General features: G+C 58.1%; 8 non-coding genes across 8 annotated transcripts; all 8 read right to left on the reverse strand.

Moving 5' to 3' along the window:
• Positions 1–5,167: 5,167 nt before the first annotated feature.
• LOC148807823 (U2 spliceosomal RNA) lies at positions 5,168–5,358 on the reverse strand. The gene has a single exon (XR_016088778.1). It is a non-coding gene; the product is annotated as a U2 spliceosomal RNA (small nuclear RNA).
• Positions 5,359–6,148: 790 nt separating this feature from the next.
• Positions 6,149–6,346, reverse strand: LOC148807824 (U2 spliceosomal RNA). The gene has a single exon (XR_016088821.1). It is a non-coding gene; the product is annotated as a U2 spliceosomal RNA (small nuclear RNA).
• A 6,110-nt stretch (positions 6,347–12,456) lies between these two features.
• LOC148807825 (U2 spliceosomal RNA) lies at positions 12,457–12,646 on the reverse strand. The gene has a single exon (XR_016088818.1). It is a non-coding gene; the product is annotated as a U2 spliceosomal RNA (small nuclear RNA).
• A 6,029-nt stretch (positions 12,647–18,675) lies between these two features.
• LOC148807826 (U2 spliceosomal RNA) lies at positions 18,676–18,866 on the reverse strand. The gene has a single exon (XR_016088779.1). It is a non-coding gene; the product is annotated as a U2 spliceosomal RNA (small nuclear RNA).
• A 785-nt stretch (positions 18,867–19,651) lies between these two features.
• Positions 19,652–19,842, reverse strand: LOC148807827 (U2 spliceosomal RNA). Its single transcript, XR_016088780.1, has one exon. It is a non-coding gene; the product is annotated as a U2 spliceosomal RNA (small nuclear RNA).
• Positions 19,843–20,633: 791 nt separating this feature from the next.
• Positions 20,634–20,824, reverse strand: LOC148807828 (U2 spliceosomal RNA). Its single transcript, XR_016088781.1, has one exon. It is a non-coding gene; the product is annotated as a U2 spliceosomal RNA (small nuclear RNA).
• A 777-nt stretch (positions 20,825–21,601) lies between these two features.
• On the reverse strand, positions 21,602–21,792 carry LOC148807829 (U2 spliceosomal RNA). The gene has a single exon (XR_016088782.1). It is a non-coding gene; the product is annotated as a U2 spliceosomal RNA (small nuclear RNA).
• Positions 21,793–22,579: 787 nt separating this feature from the next.
• LOC148807830 (U2 spliceosomal RNA) lies at positions 22,580–22,761 on the reverse strand. Its single transcript, XR_016088819.1, has one exon. It is a non-coding gene; the product is annotated as a U2 spliceosomal RNA (small nuclear RNA).
• Positions 22,762–25,826: the final 3,065 nt, after the last annotated feature.

The raw sequence follows: 25,826 nt of genomic DNA on the forward strand, positions 1-25,826 counted from the left end.
GATGGGTCCTGTACATAATCTAAAACCACTGGCCCACTGCTGTGATATCTCGCTAGAACCAAAAGCCTTCACCGTACTTTTCTCTGCATTTAGACAGGCGCCCGATGCTCTCGCAAAGACTTTAAAAACATCCAAAGCGAAGGTCAAACTAGATGTTGTGCCTGCTAATAAAGTTACATCATCTGCATACATGGTTAATTTAACTCTTTCGCCTCCGCTCCCAGGCAAGATCAAGCCATCTATTTTGTCCTCTCTTCTAATTGCACATGCGAAAGGCTCTATGTAGATCGCAAATAACAAAGGCGAGAGAGGGCAACCTTGCCTCACTCCGGCTTTCTGGTTGATAAAATCTCCTATCCAACCATTCACTGCCGCTCTGCTCCCCACGTCGTTGTATAGGGTTCTGATCCAGCTGATCACCGTTGGTCCAAAACCTAAGTTCTCCAAAACCAGCCATAAGAATTTGTGCGAGACCCTGTCAAAAGCCTTCTCCAGATCTAAGTTGGCTAATAATAGAGGAACCTTCCTCTGTTCAGCCCATGATACAGCATCCCTTAATAACTGCAGGGTCCATTTTCCCGACCTCCCTTTCACTCCACTAGTCTGGTCCTTGCCTATTATGCTCGGCATCACCTGAGCTACACGATAGACAAGCGCTTTTGCCATTATCTTATAATCAGCGCATAAAAGCGTTAGGGGCCTCCAGTTTTTCAAGGACGTACGGTCTCCTTTCTTAAAAATCAGGGTTAAAATGCCTTCCCTCATGGACTTACCCATACGTTCCTTGCTAAAAATCTCTTTTATTAGTTCCAAAAGAAAAGGACCTAAAATTCTCCAGAAAGTGCCATAGAACTCTACTGGAATTCCATCGACCCCCGGCACCTTCCCCCTTTTCAGAGACTTCATCGCCTCTTCCAGCTCAAGCAGTTCAAAAGGTTTTTCCAAATCAGCTTTCTGTTCTTCTGACAGGGTTGTCTGCAAGTTCTGAAGTATCGCTCCCGCTGCTTCCCTTTCACTTACCTTTTCTGAAAAAAGGTTCCCATAAAAACTAGATACTTCTCGCAGCATTCCCTCTTGGTCTGTAATCTGTCCACCACCAGAGTCAGAGACAGCTTGTAATACTCTCTTCTCCTGCCTCTTTCGAATCTTGTTAAAGAAAAAGGTAGAACATGTCTCATATTTTTCTAGAAACTCCACCCTCGCTCTGAACAGAAAATCTCTTGCCCTCTTCTCATAATACTCCTTTATCTGTTTGACAAGAGTTGTAACTTTTTTCTCACTAGAGGGCGCTGTACCATTTCCACTGTTATAGGCTTTCTCCAAATCTCTCTCGAGATTCTCTAATTCCTCCTTCTCCTCCTTCCTCCTCTCCCTACAGTATTTCCTGGAGATCTTTCCTATCACCATCTTGGCTTCTTCCCAGATCTCTACTAGAGATCTGTCGTCCGGTCTTTTATTCAGAAACCTTGTTAAAAACCTTTCCATCTTCTTTATGTACTTCGTTTCTTCCAGAACCGAACAATTTAGTCTCCAGACCCCTCTTCCAAAATTAATTCCAAAATCCACTATCCCAACATTCACAACACAATGGTCAGAGAACCAAACTGGAGTGACTTTAACGGTTCCCACCTTGATTGTGCTAGATACGAAAACATAGTCTAGTTTTCTGCACACACCCCTCGTGTTGCTCCAGGTACATCCCACTTGGGGTGGGATACTCATTTTATGACTGTCCTTCAAACTGTACATTCTCAAAATATTCTTTACCTTTCGGGCATCCCCATCCTTCTCATTATCAATATCAATATTAAAATCCCCGCCAATCACTACAGCCTTGTTTGTCACACATAAAGGACCCAAATTAGTCAAGAAATCCCTCCTTTCCCTAATTGCAGCTGGAGCATACACACACACAAACCTACCGTCTATCCCGTTGACCCTCGCATCCACACACAACAACCTTCCCGGCTCACTCACCCTCACCTCTCCGCATTCCGTTTGAGGGTTCCCGAACAGGATCCCTACCCCGGTAGAGTTTACCTTTCCAATGCTCCACCTTGAGGGGCCACGGTCCCACAAGGCGGACAGCGTCTCCTTATCTCTTTCATCCTTGATATGTACCTCCTGTAAAAAACACACAGTCGGTTTCAAATCTCTGATATATTCAAAAACAGCCACTCTCTTAGCCCTATCACGCAGCCCTCGCACATTAATTGTCAAGATGCTGCTCATTGAAAAAAAGGGTTAAGTCCAGGCTTTTTGGGCTCTCCCCTCACCCTCTTTGATATATGCCTGTAATTCTGATCCGCATCTAATCACGTCCTCCTTCTTTTTACCTTCAAGGCTCATCCCCAGCACTTCCCTTCCACTATGATCAAAAGTGATCTTAACACTGCTGAACTGCCTGAGGATGTCCTTAATTTTCTCAAACCCTTTCGGGTATCTCACCCCCTCCCTGTACCATGTAGTTTGCTTAAGGAAAGCACTGGTGGTCTCGATATCAAGCCTCCAGAGGCTTCCTGTCTGCCACACCTTCCGGCGTAACTCCTCATACCTCCGCTGGCGGTCTTTCCTAGCTAAATCCCCAGCCTTTTGGGCCTCCCTATCCTTAATTAGGTCCACCAGAACCTGCTGCGCAGCCATAGCGGACTTCTGTTCCCTACTTGTGATCCTAATTAGGTTTTTGCCCTCTACTTCAAAGACCACGCCCTCTTGTACTAATTTAACCAAATTTGGGACAGATGTAAAATCAATCTGCCCCTCCTCATTTATTTTCTGCTCAGACAGAAAGTCCTCTGTCGCAGCCACTATCAGTCCAACTAAGCCACAGGGTCGTTTACTGTGGCCCAAAAAACTTTCTGTCTGTTTTTCAGGTTCCATACTTGTCTGAGGAGCCGTGTCAGCAACCACCTCAGGGGTTGAGACCTCCTCGCTACTTCCTCCCATTTCTAATTTCCTTTTTGCAGTTCCACCAGTTCGTTCCACCTCTTCTCTGACCCCTATGGTTTGCTCAATGTTGCTCATTATGTCCTGCATGGCCTCAAGGTTTTTGGCCGTCCGAGCAGCAATGTCCTCTACTGTTGCTGAACCATCTTCCGCGTCTACCTCTGGATCCGGGGTGGGACTTCTGCTCTCTAGCTCCCGATCTTCCACCGATTTCTGCCTCCCCCCGTCTGCTGCTTCTCTCCCTGTATCCTCCTCTGTTTCTTCTGACACTCCAGTCGCCTCCTCTCCCTTCTCTGTACCTGAAACAGAAAGGGACAAAGAAGGCCCAGCAACCCCAGACACGCCCCCTGCTGCCTCCCTGCTTACCGAGATATGGCTCAGAGGGCAGTCCTTATACAAATGGCCATTCTCCCCGCACAGGTTGCATGTCTTTGTCGCCTTGCAGTCTGCTCCCAGATGTCCCGTTTTCCCGCAGCGTTTGCACATCAGCTCCCTGCAATTAGCTGCGAAATGTCCCTCACCTCCACACCTCCTGCATGTCAGTGGTTGTCCCGGGTAACTGAGGTATCCACGATTCGCTCCAATAAAAAACATCGCAGGGGGATGCAAAAAACCGTCTTCTTGAGTGCTGGCAGTCCTCAAACGGGCAAAAAACCTAATCTTCCCTGTCCAATACCTATTTCTGTCCATTATTTTGGTTCCTTTGGCTGTTAAGTCCACAAAACGCTTCAGAAATACCTCAATGTCTTCTTCGGGCACATAGGGATTAAACATCTGGACAATCAGAGGTCTGTTTTCTCTTATAAACAAAGGTTCCACAATATAATCACATAATGGCTTCTCCTCTTTTTTAGTTTTGGCTGTCTCCCAGACTTTTTGGCAAACCGCTCTGCTGGTCAAGAACAGGTCATAGGTCTTTTTCCCCAAAAAATCTTGAAAACAATACACATCAGTGGGACTCAGACCAAAGACACCACGAATGATATCATCCCCAAAAATTTCTCTGTCCCTCAAAACTCTTTCTCCAGCTTCTTCCTTCTGCACAAACCTAATTGTGTGTCTCAACTGACCTTCACGACTGCCAGCGCCCTCTAGTGGTCTTCCCGCCGAACTTCTAGATGAAGCCGCAGCTGCTGCATAACTTCTTCCTCCCTCCTTCGCAGGTCCTTTTCCAGTTCTTCCACGGTCTTCTCCGGCCAGGGTCCTCCCTGCCGTATCAAAAGCGCCTTCAGGAGCCGGCTCCATCCCTCCGTCCTCTCCGCTCCGCCGCTCCATCTGGTGGGTTGTAGAAATCGTCCGCCGCCGCTGCCGCCGCCGCCGATGCTCTCCTCTCTCCTCTCCGTCGCTGCTCTCTCGGTCTCCCAGCTAAGTCCTCAGACCGCGGTCATGCCACGTATCTTCAGATCTTAGCCAAAAGGCCGAGAAGCGATGCCCGACGCCGGCCTTGGGCGGGCGCGCGGGCGTCCGGCTGGCGCGCAGCGGCGCAGGCCGACGCCTCTGGAGCCCGGTCCGCACGCGGCTGCCGGCCGCCCGGACTCCGCTCTCCCCCTCTCTTGCCTGCCTGCTTGCTCGCCTGCCTGCCCGCCAGTCCCGGGCGGGGGCCCTGCTCTTTGATCTCCTGTCAACGGCCCGACAACGACCGCAGCCGCGGGGGGCGCCAGCCGGCCGGCCTCCTTAGCTTAGGCCCCTCCCACCAGCAGCAGCCGTGCCGAGTGAGCTGCAAGCGAAAGCGGACCGTCGGCACCTGCGGGCAGAGGCAAGGGGCAGCGCTCTCTCGGGAGGGACGGGGACACACACACACCTGCCTGCCTGCCGAAAAAAAGAAAGAAAAGGTGTATATACTAAGTTTTTTGGAGGGAAAACGGCCGGCTGTCGAAAGGGGCCCGCCTGCAAGGACGGGGACACACACACACACACACACACACACACACACACACACACACACACACACACACACACAAGCCACGCCTGCCTCCCTGGAAAAAGGAGGAAAAAACTAAGTTTTTTGGAGGGAAAACGCACGGGAGCCGAAAAGGGGGCCGGCCTGCTTGCCGAGAGAGTCGAGGCGCGGGAAAGTGCACGGAGGGAGCACGGGAACGGGGAGGGGGAGAGAGAGAGACACAGAGACGCACAGATGGACGAGAGACGAGACCGGAGAGGAAGGAGCTCCGGTCCACCTCGCTTGCTTGCTAGCTACGTCTGTCTTTTCACCGCTGAGAGAAGGTAGTGCACCGTTCCCGGAGGCGCTGCAATACCGGGCCGATGCGTGGAGAGGACGGAGCAAGCTCCTGATCCAGCTCCCTGTTCCAAAAATCCGTTTAATATGTGGTCCCCCGATGGGGGACGTATCAGATATTAAACTGATAAGAACAGATACTACACTTGATCTTAGCCAAAAGGCCGAGAAGCGATGCCCGACGCCGGCCTTGGGCGGGCGCGCGGGCGTCCGGCTGGCGCGCAGCGGCGCAGGCCGACGCCTCTGGAGCCCGGTCCGCACGCGGCTGCCGGCCGCCCGGACTCCGCTCTCCCCCTCTCTTGCCTGCCTGCTTGCTCGCCTGCCTGCCCGCCAGTCCCGGGCGGGGGCCCTGCTCTTTGATCTCCTGTCAACGGCCCGACAACGACCGCAGCCGCGGGGGGCGCCAGCCGGCCGGCCTCCTTAGCTTAGGCCCCTCCCACCAGCAGCAGCCGTGCCGAGTGAGCTGCAAGCGAAAGCGGACCGTCGGCACCTGCGGGCAGAGGCAAGGGGCAGCGCTCTCTCGGGAGGGACGGGGACACACACACACCTGCCTGCCTGCCGAAAAAAAGAAAGAAAAGGTGTATATACTAAGTTTTTTGGAGGGAAAACGGCCGGCTGTCGAAAGGGGCCCGCCTGCAAGGACGGGGCACACACACACACACACACACACACACACACACACACACACACACACACACACACACAAGCCACGCCTGCCTCCCTGGAAAAAGGAGGAAAAAACTAAGTTTTTTGGAGGGAAAACGCACGGGAGCCGAAAAGGGGGCCGGCCTGCTTGCCGAGAGAGTCGAGGCGCGGGAAAGTGCACGGAGGGAGCACGGGAACGGGGAGGGGGAGAGAGAGAGACACAGAGACGCACAGATGGACGAGAGACGAGACCGGAGAGGAAGGAGCTCCGGTCCACCTCGCTTGCTTGCTAGCTACGTCTGTCTTTTCACCGCTGAGAGAAGGTAGTGCACCGTTCCCGGAGGCGCTGCAATACCGGGCCGATGCGTGGAGAGGACGGAGCAAGCTCCTGATCCAGCTCCCTGTTCCAAAAATCCGTTTAATATGTGGTCCCCCGATGGGGGACGTATCAGATATTAAACTGATAAGAACAGATTTTTTTTTTTTTTTTTTTTTTTTTTTTTTGGGTTAAAAAACAATCACACATCACCCATAACTACCCAGACACTACCACCCTACACAAAAACAACCACTAACGTCCCGTGCACAGGTCCTTCCAACGCTCTTTCGCCGCGTCAAAGCCCCATTTCAAAATGTCCCATCGCACTCTCCTTGTTATTTCTTCTTCCAGTCTTCTTCGAATCCCCGAAGCCGGCTTTTCCACTCCATGCTTTATCAAGTCGGTTCGAGCGTCCCACAGAAAGGCCTTGACTAAGCTGATTAGAAGCCACAGGAGAAATGTCCGGTTCCAGGCTCTCACTCCCGGTAGTCCTTTCACGATGACTGCTCTTGTTACAGGAGAATCGGGGCTTACCTGGGTGAAAAGGGTCCTGCACGAACTCCAGACTCTCTGGGCAAACCCACACTCCCAAAAGACATGACTCACCGTTTCCTCCCTCGCACAGCCGTGTCGCGGGCACAGGCTCTGCTGTGATAGCCCGTGTGCATGCATCACTGCCCTGACTGTCATACGACCCCATACGCCGAGCCAGTTCAAGTCCTTAAGTTTATTGTCCAGACCTTTCGGCTGCACCTGCTGCCAGATGGTACTGGACACACCCGGGATCGCTGGTCTCTCCGTCGTCATCACTATCTTGTAGCTCAACCTATGGTTCAGGGAGCACAGTCCTTCCTTCACCTCCGGATGTGCCCGCAGCCACCGCACCGCATGGCGGTAGTGCAATGGCAGCCGCTCGGCTTTAGGGGTCGTGTTGGACCAGACAGTCAGGTGTCGCATGCTCGCCGCGAGCCAAAGGCTCACAAACCGACCGCACACATGGGGTGGGTTCCCGTGCAGGACCGTACAGAGGCTCGCCACGAAGGCACAGTCCAACTTCGTCGGGAAGTCAAGGATCCCTCGCCCCCCGTCAGCCAGGGGCCGGTACATGTCGGTTCTCTTGATCCGTTCATACGTATGTCCCCAGACAAACCTGAAAATAGCCCTCACCAGTTCTTTCCTCCGCCTGATAGGTAGGGGGTACACTACCGCCAGGTGGAGTAGCAGAGGCAGGATCTCCGACTTCAGCACCAGCGCTTTCCCAATCCAGGTTAAAGATCGTGATTGCCAAAGGCCTAGCTTCCGGTTGGTCTTCCGGAACCTGGCCTCCCAGTTGAGACTCCCGGGGTCCACGGTGTGGAAACTGACCCCCAAGATCTTCACCGGTCCATCCGTCAGTGTCAACCCACCAAAGTCTCTCGGTGCGCTCGGCCAGGTCCCAAATACCTTCACTAGGCTTTTGGCCCTGTTCAGTCGAGCGCCGGTGCCCTTGGAGAAATCCTCCACGATGCTGAGAGCTCTCCCCAAGCCCCTCTCAGAGCCCAGGAAGAGCGTGACGTCGTCAGCATACGCGGCGATCTTCGCCACCTGCCCACCTCCACCTGGCACTGGGATCCCGTCCACCTCCGGGTCTCTCCTCAGCCGGTCTAGGAGGAGCTCTATAAAGACAACATACAACAAGGGCGAGAGGGGACAGCCCTGTCGCACACCACACCGCACTGGAATACGTTCACCTAGGGCTCCGTTGACACATACCCGGGATGTCACGCCGTTGTAAAGGGTCTGAATCCAGCCGACAAACTGGTCCGGCAGACCCTTCCTCTTCATGAGTGCCCACAGAATTCCGTGATGAACCCGGTCAAAGGCCTTGGTCTGGTCCAGGCTCACCAGCAGGAGTGGCAGGCCTCTATCCTCCACCCACGCGATGACGTCACGGATCAGCTGCAGGGTCCAGCTGATCTTGCGTCCTGTCACCCCACACGTCTGGTCAGCCTTCACCAAGACCGGCATCACTGCTCTCAGGCGGCCGCCCAGCACCCTGGCCAAGAGCTTGTAGTCGGTACACAGGAGCTGGATCGGCCGCCAGTTGCCCAGGTCTGTCTTGTCGCCTCCCTTGTGAATCAGAGAGATGATGCCGATCTTCATAGTAGGCCCGAGTCCATCACGGTCCAACACCTCGTTGAACACCTGCACCAGGAACGGCTCCAGGTGGTCCCAGAAGGCGAGGTAGAAATCCGTCGGCAGGCCGTCGATGCCAGGGACAGTGCCCTTCCTCATACCCAGCAAGGCAGATCTGATCTCTGCCCCTGACACTGCCCCGCATAATGCAGCGGGGTCGCCTACCGTCTTCTCCACCCCGCCCAGGATCCCATTCCTGATGCTGGGGTCGGTCTCCTTCTCGTCAAACAAGGCGTTGTAGTACTCCGTGGCACACTCCAACATCCCGGGTATGTCAGTGACTACAGACCCGTCCGCCCTCCGGACGCCTTCAAAGAGGCTGCGTTCTTGCTGCCTCCTCACGGCGCCGAAGAACTGGGCTGAGCAGCTTTCATCGCTTTCCCTCCAGACTCCCCGCAATCTGAAAAGAAAATCTCTGGCCCACTGCAGCCACTTACCCCTAAGCAGGCTCCTGATCTGAGTGACCCGCTCGCCATTGAAGGTGCCCCCCTGGTTCAATTGTGCGTAGAGTACCTCCAGCTCTTCCTGGAGCTTAGTGCACTGATGTTCGTCCAAGCTTCGGCGGATCTTACAGTACCTCTTTGTCACGACCGAGATGGTACGCTTGCAGGACTCCCACCAGTACACTGCCGAGCTGAAGGACTTCCTCCTCTCCTCGTAGTCCCGTAGCACTGTAATGATCTTCCTCCGATATCTCGCCTCCTGTAGAACTTGTCTATTCAGCTTCCAGTAACCTGCCTGGAAGCGGGGGTCCTCGACACCGAAGGAGACCATTAACACACAATGATCTGAAAACCAGGTGGGGGTCACTTGCCTGCTCAGGGTTGCCCAGTTTGCTGTGGTGAACACGTAATCCAGGCGCCTGAAGATTCCCCTTCCGTTGTCCCAAGTGTGGTGTGCGACGTCGCGGAACCCGTCCCTCAGGCCAAACCCCGTGATCAAGGACTGAAGTAAGTGGACGCCCTCGCCGTGTGCGTCCCCCAAGTCGATGTTGAAGTCTCCACCAATGATCAGCTCCCTATTTGTGTACAACAGGGGCTCCAGATCTCTCAGGAAGGCCCCCTGCTGCCGCCTGTCTGCCGGGGCGTATACTGCAAGCAGTCTGGTCTTAACTCCTCTCCGAGTCCCGTCAACCACCAGCAGACGGCCGGGGACCACAGAGCTGACCACCTGGGCGGAGAAAACTGGGGAACCGCACACGATGCCCACGCCGGAGGAGTTTACCCCCCCGACGCTCCACCACGAGGGTCCCTGCGTCCACTCCTTCTGGAAAAGCTGCACATCCTCCTGGTCCTTCAGATGGGCCTCCTGCACAAAACAAATGTCAAACCGTCTTCGGGACAGGTCTCGGAAAACACCAACCCGCTTTACCTGGTTCCGCAATCCCCTCACGTTAGCTGTGGCTACCGTGAAGGTCATTACGGCTCTGGGTTGCTGTCACTCTCCATTTCCCCACCAGGGCTAGAGCTAGACAGGTGCTCCACCCCTGTTATGCTTCCCAAGCTCTCGCTGTCCGAGTCACCCATAAGGGTGACCGCTGGGACCGGGCTCACGCCTGGGCCCACGCAAAAGCTCGGGTCGGGGTCGGGGTCGGGTCTCAGGCTCGTGTCATAAACAGGCCCAGGGTCTAAATCAGGCCCGGGGTCAGGATCAAGGCCGGTGTCCAGGACAAGGCCGGGCGTGCTGGCCTGGTAGATCGTCATCGGGCTCCCCTCATCCCCAGTAGCTTGTAGGGCCGGGAGTGAACTCCAAGCCACTTTCCCGGCACCCTGCCCCGGGGGGAGGGTACCTGCGCTGCTCTCTGGCTCCTGGTCACTCTGAACCGGCTCCGGCTCAACCTCCGCTTCCATCTCCTCCTGGTCCTCCACAAACTCCTGGTCCACCACCACCTCCGGCCGGCGGCCCCCGGACCTCTTCTTCTTCTTGTCCTCCGATTCCGTCTGTCCCTTACCAGCCTGTGCCCGTTTCCTGGATCGTCCCATCGTCACGGCTGCCCGATACGCCATCCCCTCCTCATCTGCCGGCTCTGGAGCTGCAGATGTCCCAGCTTCTGCCCGGGCAGGTCCTTCCTTCACAATGTCCGCCCAGCTCCCTCTAACGGGTGCAACGTCCCGCGATGGTCCTTCCTGCGGGTCGTCCTCTGTCTCCTGTCTCCGTGCCTTCCCTTTCCCCTTCCGCCTCGGCCTCCCCACCGTCTGCCACTCGTTCTCTTCCACCCCTTTCCCAGGGGCTCCTCTGGCTTCAGCCTGGCCGTCCTCTCCACCGTCTCCCGCTTCGCTGTCCTCTGCCCCGCTCTCCCCTGCTGCCAGGCCTTCACCTTCATAGAAATCCTTGTTAAAATCGGCATTCCTGCGACGGCAGTCACGGTACAAATGCCCAGTGACGCCACACAGCGAGCATTCTTTAATTGGGCAATACCGTGTCTCGTGGCCCCGCTTGTTGCACTTCCTGCATTCCGTCACCTTACAATCGGCCTCCCGGTGCCCATACTCCCGACACTTACGACAAAAGACCGGCTGATTCCCGTAGTACAGGTACCCCCTACCTGTTCCGATTGCAAAGGTGGCAGGCGGGTGGGCGAATCCTCCCGGGGATCTGGGGTCCTTCCGAAGCTCGACGCGATATTGCCTCTTCCCCGTCCAAACCCGACGTCGATCTATAATGAGCTTCGGTGGCTCCAGGACCTCCACATAGCGACGGAGGAAGGTGGTGACATCACAGTCCGGCATAAAGGGATCGAACATGTGGAGGATCACCATCCTCTCGTTATCACTCTGCAACCCCACACACGTATAGTTCTCCAGCTTACCATCCCTTTGGGCTGCAATTACCTGCTCCGTAGCATGGTGATGCCCCTTTTCCGTCACAAAAGAAAGATCCATGAACCGTAGCACCCGATTCCCCTGTAAACATTTAATCTCCGTGACTTCTAAATGCAAGACACCAAACAGTACCTCTTCCTCGAAGGCATCCCTTCCCGGCATCTCCCCATCCGCCTTCCAAATGAAGCGGATGGTCTTGCGAATGTTGGGACCCTCCTCCGCCTTCCTCGCTGCCCCAGGGTCCGCAGCCATCGCAACGCAGCCTTTTCGGCTGCCGAAGCAGCCTACTCACCAAAGCCGGGGTCCAAAAACGTCCAATCCAAATCGAAATCCAACCGCAATCCGAAACGCAATCCAAACGAAATCCAAACGAAATCCGAGGTCCAAAATCCAGGCAATCCAATAGCGCAGTCCTCTCCGGCAGTCTCTCCTCCGGTGTTCTCTTCCACGGTCTTCTGGTGTTCCCTTGGCCGCGGTCAAGCCACGTACCAAGATCGCAGCCAAAAGGCCGAGAAGCGATGCCCGACGCCGGCCTTGGGCGGGCGCGCGGGCGTCCGGCTGGCGCGCAGCGGCGCAGGCCGACGCCTCTGGAGCCCGGTCCGCACGCGGCTGCCGGCCGCCCGGACTCCGCTCTCCCCCTCTCTTGCCTGCCTGCTTGCTCGCCTGCCTGCCCGCCAGTCCCGGGCGGGGGCCCTGCTCTTTGATCTCCTGTCAACGGCCCGACAACGACCGCAGCCGCGGGGGGCGCCAGCCGGCCGGCCTCCTTAGCTTAGGCCCCTCCCACCAGCAGCAGCCGTGCCGAGTGAGCTGCAAGCGAAAGCGGACCGTCGGCACCTGCGGGCAGAGGCAAGGGGCAGCGCTCTCTCGGGAGGGACGGGGACACACACACACCTGCCTGCCTGCCGAAAAAAAGAAAGAAAAGGTGTATATACTAAGTTTTTTGGAGGGAAAACGGCCGGCTGTCGAAAGGGGCCCGCCTGCAAGGACGGGGACACACACACACACACACACACACACACACACACACACACACACACACACACACACACACAAGCCACGCCTGCCTCCCTGGAAAAAGGAGGAAAAAACTAAGTTTTTTGGAGGGAAAACGCACGGGAGCCGAAAAGGGGGCCGGCCTGCTTGCCGAGAGAGTCGAGGCGCGGGAAAGTGCACGGAGGGAGCACGGGAACGGGGAGGGGGAGAGAGAGAGACACAGAGACGCACAGATGGACGAGAGACGAGACCGGAGAGGAAGGAGCTCCGGTCCACCTCGCTTGCTTGCTAGCTACGTCTGTCTTTTCACCGCTGAGAGAAGGTAGTGCACCGTTCCCGGAGGCGCTGCAATACCGGGCCGATGCGTGGAGAGGACGGAGCAAGCTCCTGATCCAGCTCCCTGTTCCAAAAATCCGTTTAATATGTGGTCCCCCGATGGGGGACGTATCAGATATTAAACTGATAAGAACAGATTTTTTTATGTTTTATTAGAAATCAGTAAAAAACAGTGCTTTCAAAAGTTTACTCTACCCTCCACCTTTACACCCATGTGATCAAGTCCTTCCATCTTTCGCGTGCTGCGGCGAATCCCCATCGGAGGACGTCCCACCGGATCTTCCGTGAGACGTCCCTCTTGACTCTCCTCAAGATGGCCGGCACTGACCTCTCCACGCCGTGTTTGACCAGCTCTGACCTCGCGTCCCACACGTGGAGCTTGGTCAGGCTGATCAGGAGCCACAGGAGAAACGCCGCATTCCATTTTCGGGAACCAGCCACGCCCTTCATCACCGTGTTCAGAGTCAGGAGGGACCCCAGGCCTACCTGTGCGTAGAGGTGCTGGCTGGACTTCCACACCCTCTGCACGAACCCGCACTCCCAAAAGACATGATTTACTGTTTCTTCCCCTGTGCAGCCGTGCCTCGGGCACTGGCTCTTCTTTGACAAGCCATGCGAGCACACGACGGCCCTGACCGCCATTCGACCCCACACGCCGAGCCAGTTCAGGTCCTTTAGTCTGTTATCCAGGCCCTTTGGCTGGGCCTGCTGCCAGATGTCACTGGGCACACCCAGGAGCGCTGGCCTGTCCAGTGCTGTGACCACCTGGTACATCTTCCTATGGCTCAGCGCGATGTCTTTGTCCCGTACCTCTGGGTGTGCCCTCAGCCACTGCACTGCGTGTCGGTAGTGCAGTGGGAGCCGCTCGGCCTTCGGGGTCGTGTTGCTCCATGCGGCCAGGTGTCTCATGCTCGCTGCCAGCCAGAGGCTCACGAACCGGCCACACAGGTGGGGCGGGTTTCCGTGCAGGATGACGCACAGGTTGGCAACGAAAACACAGTCCAACTTCACTGGGAAGTTTGGGATCCCTCTGCCTCCTTCCGTGATAGATCTGCACATATCACTCCGGCGGATCCGTTCGTATGAGTGGCCCCAAACGAAAGTGAAAACTGTTTTAACCAGTTCCTTCCTCTTCCTTGCGGGTAGGGGGTACACTACCGCCAGGTGGAGAAGCAAGGGCAGGATCTCCACTTTCAGCACCAGCGCCTTCCCTATCCATGTCAGGGATCGATGCTGCCAAAGGCCCAGCTTCTGCTTGATCTTCCGGAACCTGGCCTCCCAGTTCAGCCCTGAGGGGTCCAGGGTGTGAAATAGGACCCCCAGGATTTTCACCGGGCCGGCTGTCTGTTTCAGTCCTCCGGTGATCTCCGGTGCGTACGGCCAGGTTCCAAAAAGCTTCACCAGGCTCTTGGCGCGATTCAGTTGGGCGCCAGTGCCTCTGGAGTAGGCCTCCACGATGTCCAACACCCTCCCCAGACTCCTGTCAGAGCTGAGGAAGAGTGTCACGTCATCCGCGTAGGCCGCGGTTTTAGCTTCCTGCCCACCTCCACCTGGCACCTTAATTCCCTCCACTCCGGGGTCCTTTCGTAAGGGATCCAGCAGCAGCTCAAGAAAGATGACGTACAGCAGGGGCGAGAGTGGACATCCCTGTCGCACACCACACCTTACCGGAATCCTCCTCCCTACTGCTCCGTTGACTCTTACCCGGGACGTGGCGCCATTGTAGAGCGCTTCGATCCACCTGACGAAAGCGTCAGGCAGACCCTTCCTCCTTAGGAGTGCCCACAGGGTCTCATGGTGGACCCGGTCGAACGCCTTCGCCTGATCTAGGCTCACCAGCATGAGCGGCAGGCCTCTGTCCTCCACCCAAGCAATTGTGTCCCGGATCAGCTGTAGAGTCCAGCTGATCTTCCGGCCTGCCACGCCACATGTCTGGTCCGCCCCGACCAGCTCCGGCATCACCGTTCTCAGACGGCCGCCCAGCACCCTGGCCAAGATCTTATAGTCCGTGCACAGGAGCTGGATCGGCCTCCAGTTTCCCAGGTCCGCTTTGTCTCCTCCCTTGTAGATCAGGGTCACGACGCCGGTCTTCATAGAGAGGCCCAGTTCATTGCTGTCCAGGGCCTCATTGAAGACCTGCACCAGAAAAGGCTCTAGCTGGTCCCAGAAGGTGCGGTAGAACTCCGCTGGTAGGCCGTCGACTCCGGGGACGGTCCCCTTCTTCAAACCAAACAATGCTGTCTTGATTTCCGCCCCCGTCACAGGCCCGACCAGCGAGGCGGGATCGTCCACCGCCTTCTCAACACCCTCCAGGAGCCTCTCCTTGGTGCTGGCGTCGATCTCCTTCTCCTGGAACAAGGTAGCGTAAAACCCTGTGGCACACTCCAGCATCCCGGGTAAGTCCGTGACTGCAGTCCCATCTTCGCGCCGCAAGCTTTCGAAGCAGCAGCGCTCCTGCTGCCTCCTCACGGCGCTGAAGAATTGGGGAGAGCACTGTTCTTCTCCCTCCTTCCAAACTCCCCGCAGCCTGAAAAGAAAGTTCTTTGCTCTCTGCAGCCACGTGTCTCTAAGCAGGCTCCTGACGATGGCAATCTTCTCGCCGTTGAAGGCGCCCCCCTGGTTCAGCTGCTCGTACAGTGCTTCTAGCTCCTCTTGGAGCTGGGCGCACTGGCGTTCCTCCAGACTCCGCCGGATCCAGCAGTATCGCCTGGTGACCGTCGCGAGAGTCTGTTTACACGATTCCCACCAGTGCACCGCCGAGCTAAAGAGCTCTCTTCTCCTCCCCAGGTCTTTCAGCACTGTCCCGATCTTCCTTCGGTATCTCTCCTCTTGTAGAACTTGTTTGTTTAGCTTCCAGTACCCAGCCTGGAAGCGCGGGTCCTCAACACCGAAAGAGATCGTGAGCAGCTGGTGATCCGAGAACCAGGTAGGGGTCACTTGCCTGCTTAATGTTGTCCACTTCACAGTAGAGAGGATGTAGTCGAGGCGTCGAAAACTCCCTCTCCCGTTGTCCCAGGTGTGGTGTGCAACGTTCTGAAACCCGTCTCGAAGGCCGAAGTCTGCGATCAAGGACCTCAACAGATGAACTCCCTGTCCGTGCGGGTCTCCCAGGTCGATGTTGAAGTCGCCGCCGACAATCAGCTCCCTGTTGGTATACAGCACGGGCTCCAGGTCTTTCAAAAAGGAGCCCTGCTGCCTTCTGTCTGCTGGGGCGTACACGTTGACTAACCTTATCTTCACTCCCCTCCAGGTTCCGTCCACCACCAGCAGACGTCCGGGAATCACTGAGCTGACTGTTTGGGCGGCGAACCCTGGCAGGCCGCACAGGATACCCACGCCAGAAGAGTTCACCCCTCCGACGCTCCACCACGAGGGACCCCTCCTCCACTCCCTCTGAAGGGTCCTCACGTCGTCGAGGTCCTTGAGATGGACTTCCTGCAGAAAGGTCACATCCAGCTTCCTTCGAGACAGGTAGGAAAACACTGCCACTCTCTTCTCCTGCTTCCTCAGACCCCTCACGTTAGCTGTTGCAACTGTGAGGGTCATGGCGGGTCTTGAGGGAGACTGTCACTCTCCATTCCCTCCGAGCGGCTGGAATCCGGAGAGCTCGCCGTCCCTGCTGTACTTCCTGAGCTGCCATCCTCCGTGTCCATGAACTGGACTGGGGTATCCGGGGCCTCTTGCTCGGGAGTAAGCGGTTCAGTCAGGCAGGCGACTACAGGGCTGCCTTCGTCCGTCACATTGCCCAATACTGAAAAGACGGCCATCGGTACCGCCCCTGACCCCTGCCCTGGGGGAAGAGATTCCGAGGTGCTTTCGGCCTCGGAGTCGCTCAAGGCCGACGAGACTCCCTCCTCCTCTTCCATCCCCTCAGAGTCTGCGAGGTCTCCCGGGTCTTCCTCCTGGCCTTCCTCCTCGACCGTCTTCTTCTTCTTCTCCTGCGTCTCTTGCCGGCGTTTTCCTGCCCGCAGCCTCTTCGTCTTCCTCTTCTGCCCCGCGCTCTGCAGGGCCACCATCCCCTCCTCCTCTGCTGGCGTCGGTGCAGGCGCAGTTCTTCCCCCGCCCATCAGGGGGCGCCCCTTCCTCACCACTTCCGCCCAGGTTCCAGCCCCTCCGTCCGCTCCCCGCGATGTTCCCGGTCGTTCGCTATCCGATCCCCGGGCTGCCTCCCGCTGCTCCATGTCTGAGCCCCACGATGTTCCTGGACGCTCACCATCCTCTTCTCCCTGGCGCTCCTCCTCCACCTGTTCCCGTCCCTGTTTCTTTCCTCCCCTCTTCTCTCCCTTACCGGGGGGCCTGCTGCTCGTCGGCCGGCCTTCCCCCTCGCTGGCCTCATCCGCCTGCCTGATCCACTCCTTAACCGCCTCCTCCGTGGCCGCCTTCTCCGTGGCCGTTCTCTCCTTGGCCGTCCTCTCCGTGGCCGCGCCCCTCTTGCTGCACTGCCGGAAAAGGTGGCCTCTGTCCCCGCACAGGGAGCACTCCTTCACCTGGCAGTCTCGGGTGTGGTGTCCCGGGCGGCCGCACTTCCCACACTTCTCCGCCGTACATGCCCCCTCACGGTGCCCGGTGGTCCGACACTTCCTGCAAAAGTCAGGCTGGTCCCAGTAAAACATGTACCCCCTACCTCCTCCGATTGCGAATGTGGCCGGTGGGTGGCTGTATCCGTCCTTTGAATCCTTGTCCCGCCTCAGATCCACCAGGTACCGACGCTTTCCCGTCCACACAGTGCGTGTGTCGCTGAGCACCAAAGGCCCAGTTCTCACATCCACATACCTGCTCAGGAAGGTAGTCACGTCGGCATCCGTCACAAAGGGGTCAAACATGTGCAAAACCACCCACCTCTTGCTGTCGCACTGCAATCCACCACACTCATACTCCCGGAATCCGCCGCTCTTAATGATGTCATTGCATTTCCCTACCATTCTTTTGTGGATGTCCGCACTGATGAAGGTGGTGTCGATGAACTTCTGTGGCTGGTTCCCCTGCACGCACTTGATCTCTGCTGCCTTCAGCCCCAAAGCACCAAACAGGACATCATCCTCAAATTGCTCCCTTCCTGGTGGCGCCGTCTCCGGTTTCCAATGGAAGCGGAGGGTCCACTTGATGCTGGGGTCCTTCCCAGCCCTCCTCGCCTCTCCTGGCTCTGCAGCCATGGTTGGGAGCAGCCTTTCGGCCGCCAAACAGCCAAGAGATGCAAAGCCGGGTAGAAAAAGAAAATCAAAGGTTCCGACGTCCAAAAGGCAAAAAACGTAATCCAAAAGCAATCCGGGTCAATCCAAGGCAATCCAAAACGTGTCTCCGCAACGCTGTCCTCTCGGTCTCCTCTCACGGTCTCTCCGCCGCCGCCCTTCTCGTCCCCCAGCCAAGTCTTCAAGCCGCGGGCCTGCCACGTACTTTTCCGATCTTAGCCGAAAGGCCGAGAAGCGATGCCCGACGCCGGCCTTGGGCGGGCGCGCGGGCGTCCGGCTGGCGCGCAGCGGCGCAGGCCGACGCCTCTGGAGCCCGGTCCGCACGCGGCTGCCGGCCGCCCGGACTCCGCTCTCCCCCTCTCTTGCCTGCCTGCTTGCTCGCCTGCCTGCCCGCCAGTCCCGGGCGGGGGCCCTGCTCTTTGATCTCCTGTCAACGGCCCGACAACGACCGCAGCCGCGGGGGGCGCCAGCCGGCCGGCCTCCTTAGCTTAGGCCCCTCCCACCAGCAGCAGCCGTGCCGAGTGAGCTGCAAGCGAAAGCGGACCGTCGGCACCTGCGGGCAGAGGCAAGGGGCAGCGCTCTCTCGGGAGGGACGGGGACACACACACACCTGCCTGCCTGCCGAAAAAAAGAAAGAAAAGGTGTATATACTAAGTTTTTTGGAGGGAAAACGGCCGGCTGTCGAAAGGGGCCCGCCTGCAAGGACGGGGACACACACACACACACACACACACACACACACACACACACACAAGCCACGCCTGCCTCCCTGGAAAAAGGAGGAAAAAACTAAGTTTTTTGGAGGGAAAACGCACGGGAGCCGAAAAGGGGGCCGGCCTGCTTGCCGAGAGAGTCGAGGCGCGGGAAAGTGCACGGAGGGAGCACGGGAACGGGGAGGGGGAGAGAGAGAGACACAGAGACGCACAGATGGACGAGAGACGAGACCGGAGAGGAAGGAGCTCCGGTCCACCTCGCTTGCTTGCTAGCTACGTCTGTCTTTTCACCGCTGAGAGAAGGTAGTGCACCGTTCCCGGAGGCGCTGCAATACCGGGCCGATGCGTGGAGAGGACGGAGCAAGCTCCTGATCCAGCTCCCTGTTCCAAAAATCCGTTTAATATGTGGTCCCCCGATGGGGGACGTATCAGATATTAAACTGATAAGAACAGATACTACACTTGATCTTAGCCAAAAGGCCGAGAAGCGATGCCCGACGCCGGCCTTGGGCGGGCGCGCGGGCGTCCGGCTGGCGCGCAGCGGCGCAGGCCGACGCCTCTGGAGCCCGGTCCGCACGCGGCTGCCGGCCGCCCGGACTCCGCTCTCCCCCTCTCTTGCCTGCCTGCTTGCTCGCCTGCCTGCCCGCCAGTCCCGGGCGGGGGCCCTGCTCTTTGATCTCCTGTCAACGGCCCGACAACGACCGCAGCCGCGGGGGGCGCCAGCCGGCCGGCCTCCTTAGCTTAGGCCCCTCCCACCAGCAGCAGCCGTGCCGAGTGAGCTGCAAGCGAAAGCGGACCGTCGGCACCTGCGGGCAGAGGCAAGGGGCAGCGCTCTCTCGGGAGGGACGGGGACACACACACACCTGCCTGCCTGCCGAAAAAAAGAAAGAAAAGGTGTATATACTAAGTTTTTTGGAGGGAAAACGGCCGGCTGTCGAAAGGGGCCCGCCTGCAAGGACGGGGACACACACACACACACACACACACACACACACACACACACACACACACACACAAGCCACGCCTGCCTCCCTGGAAAAAGGAGGAAAAAACTAAGTTTTTTGGAGGGAAAACGCACGGGAGCCGAAAAGGGGGCCGGCCTGCTTGCCGAGAGAGTCGAGGCGCGGGAAAGTGCACGGAGGGAGCACGGGAACGGGGAGGGGGAGAGAGAGAGACACAGAGACGCACAGATGGACGAGAGACGAGACCGGAGAGGAAGGAGCTCCGGTCCACCTCGCTTGCTTGCTAGCTACGTCTGTCTTTTCACCGCTGAGAGAAGGTAGTGCACCGTTCCCGGAGGCGCTGCAATACCGGGCCGATGCGTGGAGAGGACGGAGCAAGCTCCTGATCCAGCTCCCTGTTCCAAAAATCCGTTTAATATGTGGTCCCCCGATGGGGGACGTATCAGATATTAAACTGATAAGAACAGATACTACACTTGATCTTAGCCAAAAGGCCGAGAAGCGATGCCCGACGCCGGCCTTGGGCGGGCGCGCGGGCGTCCGGCTGGCGCGCAGCGGCGCAGGCCGACGCCTCTGGAGCCCGGTCCGCACGCGGCTGCCGGCCGCCCGGACTCCGCTCTCCCCCTCTCTTGCCTGCCTGCTTGCTCGCCTGCCTGCCCGCCAGTCCCGGGCGGGGGCCCTGCTCTTTGATCTCCTGTCAACGGCCCGACAACGACCGCAGCCGCGGGGGGCGCCAGCCGGCCGGCCTCCTTAGCTTAGGCCCCTCCCACCAGCAGCAGCCGTGCCGAGTGAGCTGCAAGCGAAAGCGGACCGTCGGCACCTGCGGGCAGAGGCAAGGGGCAGCGCTCTCTCGGGAGGGACGGGGACACACACACACCTGCCTGCCTGCCGAAAAAAAGAAAGAAAAGGTGTATATACTAAGTTTTTTGGAGGGAAAACGGCCGGCTGTCGAAAGGGGCCCGCCTGCAAGGACGGGGACACACACACACACACACACACACACACACACACACACACACACACACACACACACACAAGCCACGCCTGCCTCCCTGGAAAAAGGAGGAAAAAACTAAGTTTTTTGGAGGGAAAACGCACGGGAGCCGAAAAGGGGGCCGGCCTGCTTGCCGAGAGAGTCGAGGCGCGGGAAAGTGCACGGAGGGAGCACGGGAACGGGGAGGGGGAGAGAGAGAGACACAGAGACGCACAGATGGACGAGAGACGAGACCGGAGAGGAAGGAGCTCCGGTCCACCTCGCTTGCTTGCTAGCTACGTCTGTCTTTTCACCGCTGAGAGAAGGTAGTGCACCGTTCCCGGAGGCGCTGCAATACCGGGCCGATGCGTGGAGAGGACGGAGCAAGCTCCTGATCCAGCTCCCTGTTCCAAAAATCCGTTTAATATGTGGTCCCCCGATGGGGGACGTATCAGATATTAAACTGATAAGAACAGATACTACACTTGATCTTAGCCAAAAGGCCGAGAAGCGATGCCCGACGCCGGCCTTGGGCGGGCGCGCGGGCGTCCGGCTGGCGCGCAGCGGCGCAGGCCGACGCCTCTGGAGCCCGGTCCGCACGCGGCTGCCGGCCGCCCGGACTCCGCTCTCCCCCTCTCTTGCCTGCCTGCTTGCTCGCCTGCCTGCCCGCCAGTCCCGGGCGGGGGCCCTGCTCTTTGATCTCCTGTCAACGGCCCGACAACGACCGCAGCCGCGGGGGGCGCCAGCCGGCCGGCCTCCTTAGCTTAGGCCCCTCCCACCAGCAGCAGCCGTGCCGAGTGAGCTGCAAGCGAAAGCGGACCGTCGGCACCTGCGGGCAGAGGCAAGGGGCAGCGCTCTCTCGGGAGGGACGGGGACACACACACACCTGCCTGCCTGCCGAAAAAAAGAAAGAAAAGGTGTATATACTAAGTTTTTTGGAGGGAAAACGGCCGGCTGTCGAAAGGGGCCCGCCTGCAAGGACGGGGACACACACACACACACACACACACACACACACACACACACACACAAGCCACGCCTGCCTCCCTGGAAAAAGGAGGAAAAAACTAAGTTTTTTGGAGGGAAAACGCACGGGAGCCGAAAAGGGGGCCGGCCTGCTTGCCGAGAGAGTCGAGGCGCGGGAAAGTGCACGGAGGGAGCACGGGAACGGGGAGGGGGAGAGAGAGAGACACAGAGACGCACAGATGGACGAGAGACGAGACCGGAGAGGAAGGAGCTCCGGTCCACCTCGCTTGCTTGCTAGCTACGTCTGTCTTTTCACCGCTGAGAGAAGGTAGTGCACCGTTCCCGGAGGCGCTGCAATACCGGGCCGATGCGTGGAGAGGACGGAGCAAGCTCCTGATCCAGCTCCCTGTTCCAAAAATCCGTTTAATATGTGGTCCCCCGATGGGGGACGTATCAGATATTAAACTGATAAGAACAGATACTACACTTGATCTTAGCCAAAAGGCCGAGAAGCGATGCCCGACGCCGGCCTTGGGCGGGCGCGCGGGCGTCCGGCTGGCGCGCAGCGGCGCAGGCCGACGCCTCTGGAGCCCGGTCCGCACGCGGCTGCCGGCCGCCCGGACTCCGCTCTCCCCCTCTCTTGCCTGCCTGCTTGCTCGCCTGCCTGCCCGCCAGTCCCGGGCGGGGGCCCTGCTCTTTGATCTCCTGTCAACGGCCCGACAACGACCGCAGCCGCGGGGGGCGCCAGCCGGCCGGCCTCCTTAGCTTAGGCCCCTCCCACCAGCAGCAGCCGTGCCGAGTGAGCTGCAAGCGAAAGCGGACCGTCGGCACCTGCGGGCAGAGGCAAGGGGCAGCGCTCTCTCGGGAGGGACGGGGACACACACACACCTGCCTGCCTGCCGAAAAAAAGAAAGAAAAGGTGTATATACTAAGTTTTTTGGAGGGAAAACGGCCGGCTGTCGAAAGGGGCCCGCCTGCAAGGACGGGGACACACACACACACACACACACACACACACACACACACACACACACACACACACAAGCCACGCCTGCCTCCCTGGAAAAAGGAGGAAAAAACTAAGTTTTTTGGAGGGAAAACGCACGGGAGCCGAAAAGGGGGCCGGCCTGCTTGCCGAGAGAGTCGAGGCGCGGGAAAGTGCACGGAGGGAGCACGGGAACGGGGAGGGGGAGAGAGAGAGACACAGAGACGCACAGATGGACGAGAGACGAGACCGGAGAGGAAGGAGCTCCGGTCCACCTCGCTTGCTTGCTAGCTACGTCTGTCTTTTCACCGCTGAGAGAAGGTAGTGCACCGTTCCCGGAGGCGCTGCAATACCGGGCCGATGCGTGGAGAGGACGGAGCAAGCTCCTGATCCAGCTCCCTGTTCCAAAAATCCGTTTAATATGTGGTCCCCCGATGGGGGACGTATCAGATATTAAACTGATAAGAACAGATTTTTTATGTTTTTATTAGAAAACGGTACAAAACACAGTGCTTAAAAGTTTATACTACCCACCACCTTTAACACCACGTGATCAAGTCCTTCCATCTTTCTCTCGCAGCGGCGAAACCCCATCGGAGGACGTCCCACCGGATCTTCCGTGAGACGTCTCTCTTCACCCTCTTCAGTATGGCTGGAACAGACCTCTCCACACCATGTCTGACCAGCTCTGCTCTTGCGTCCCACACGTGAAGCTTGGTAAGGCTGATTAAAAGCCATAGCAGGAAGGCTGCATTCCACTTCCGGGAACCGGGCACGCCCTTCATTACCACGTTCAGAGACAGGAGGGACCCCAGTCCTACCTGTGCGTAAAGGTGCTGGCTGGACTTCCACACCCTCTGCACGAACCCGCACTCCCAAAAGACATGGTTGACAGTTTCTTCCCCTGTGCAGCCGTGCCTCGGGCACTGGCTCTGTTTTGATAGTCCATGCGAGTACATGACGGCCCTGACCGCCATCCGACCCCACACGCCGAGCCAGTTCAGGTCTTTAAGTCTGTTGTCCAGGCCCTTTGGTTGGGCCTGCTGCCAGATGTCCCTGGGCACACCCAGGAGCGCTGGCCTGTCCACTGCAGTGATTGTCTGGTACATCAGCCTATGGCTCAGCGCTATTTTACTGTCCCGTACCTCTGGATGTGCCCGCAGCCACTGCACTGCGTGGCGGTAGTGCAGTGGGAGCCGCTCAGCCTTCGGGGTCGTGTTGCTCCAGACGGCCAGGTGTCTCATACTCGCCGCCAGCCAGAGGCTCACGAACCGGCCACACAGGTGGGGCGGGTTTCCGTGCAGGATGACGCACAGGTTGGCGACGAAAATGCAGTCCAACTTCACTGGGAAGTTCAGGATCCCCCTGCCTCCTTCCTCGATGGGTCTGCACATTTCAGTCCGGCGGATGCGCTCATAGGAGTGGCCCCAGACAAAGGCGAAGATTGTCTTAACCAGTTCTTTTCTCCTTCTCACAGGTAGGGGGTACACCACTGCCAGGTGGAGCAGCAAGGGCAGGATCTCCACCTTCAGCACCAGCGCCTTCCCAATCCACGTGAGGGATCGATGTTGCCAAAGGCCCAGCTTCTGCCTGATCTTCCGGAACCTGGCCTCCCAGTTCAGTCCCGAGGGGTCCAAGGTGTGAAACAGGACCCCCAGGATCTTCACCGGGTCTGTTGTCTCCTTCAATCCTCCAGTGATTTCAGGTACGTACGGCCAGGTTCCAAACAGCTTCACCAGGCTCTTTGCGCGGTTCAGCTGGGCGCCGGTGCCTCTGGAGTAGGCCTCCACGATCTCCAACACCCTCCCCAGGCTCCTGTCAGAGCTGAGGAAGAGTGTCACGTCGTCCGCGTAGGCCGCGATCTTAACTTCCTGCCCACCTCCACCTGGCACTTTCACTCCCGTCACTCCAGGATCCTTCCGTAAGCGGTCCAGTAGTAGCTCTAAGAAGACGACGTACAGCAGGGGCGAGAGTGGACAGCCCTGTCGCACACCACACCTTACCGATATCCTCCTCCCTACAGCTCCGTTGACGCTTACCCGGGACGTGGCACCGCTGTATAGTGCCTCAATCCACCTGACAAAGGTGTCAGGCAGGCCTTTCTTCCTCAGGAGTGCCCACAGGATCTTGTGATGGACCCGGTCGAACGCCTTCGCTTGGTCTAGGCTCACCAGCATGAGCGGCAGGCCTCTGTCCTCCACCCAGGCGATGGTGTCCCGGACCAGCTGCAGGGTCCAGCTGATCTTCCGGCCTGCCACGCCACATGTCTGATCCGCCCCGACCAGCGCCGGCATCACCGTCCTCAGGCGGCCGCCCAGCACCCTGGCCAAGATCTTATAGTCCGTGCACAGGAGCTGGATCGGCCTCCAGTTTCCCAGGTTCGCCTTGTCTCCTCCCTTGTAGATCAGAGTCACGACGCCGGTCTTCATGGAGAGGCCCAGTTCACTGCTGTCCAGGGCCTCATTGAAGACCTGCACCAGGAAAGGCTCCAGTTGTTCCCAGAAGGTACGGTAGAACTCCGCTGGTAGGCCGTCGACACCGGGGACGGTGCCCTTCTTCAATCCGAACAAAGCTGTTTTTATTTCCGCCCCTGTCACCGGCCCGACCAGCGCGGCGGGGTCGTCCACCGCCTTCTCCACGCCCTCCAGGAGCCTCTCCTTGATGCTGGCGTCGATCTCCTTCTCCTGAAACAAGGCTGTGTAGAACCCTGTGGCACACTCCAGCATCCCGGGTAAGTCCGTGACTGCAGCCCCATCTTCGCGCCGTATGCTTTCAAAACAGCTGCGCTCCTGCTGTCTTCTCACGGCGCTGAAGAATTGGGGTGAGCACTGTTCTTCTCCCTCCCTCCAAACTCCCCGCAGCCTGAAGAGGTAGTCTTTTGCTCTCTGCAGCCACTTGTCCCTAAGCAGGCTCCTGACGTTTGCGATCTTCTCGCCGTTGAAGGCGCCCCCCTGGTTCAGCTGCTCATACAGTGCTTCTAGCTCTTCCTGGAGCCGGGCGCACTGGCGTTCCTCCAGACTCCGCCGGATCCAGCAGTATCGCCTGGTGACCGTCGCGAGAGTCTGTTTGCACGATTCCCACCAGTGCACCGCGGAGCTAAACAGCCCCCTCCTCTTCCCAAGGTCTTCCAGCACTGATACGACCTTCCTTCGGTATCTCGCCTCCTGTAAGACTTGTCTGTTCAGCTTCCAGTATCCGGCCTGGAAGCACGGGTCCTCAACACCGAAGGTGACCGTGAGCAGCCGATGGTCCGAGAACCAGGTGGGGGTCACTTGCCTGCTTAGCGTCGTCCACTTCACCGTAGAGAGGATATAGTCGAGGCGCCGAAAGCTCCCTCTTCCGTTGTCCCAGGTGTGGTGTGCAACGTTCCGAAACCCGTCTCGAAGGCTGAAATCCGTAATCAAGGACCTCAACAGATGAACTCCCTGGCCGTGCGGGTCTCCCAGGTCGATGTTGAAGTCGCCGCCCACAATCAGCTCTCTGTTGGTGTATAGCACGGGCTCCAGGTCTTTCAGGAAGGAGCCCTGCTGCCTTCTGTCTGCTGGGGCGTACACGTTGACCAACCT

Source organism: Atractosteus spatula, unplaced genomic scaffold (genome assembly GCF_055471065.1).
Source record: "Atractosteus spatula isolate fAtrSpa1 unplaced genomic scaffold, fAtrSpa1.hap1 Scaffold_27, whole genome shotgun sequence".
NCBI lineage: Eukaryota > Metazoa > Chordata > Actinopteri > Semionotiformes > Lepisosteidae > Atractosteus > Atractosteus spatula.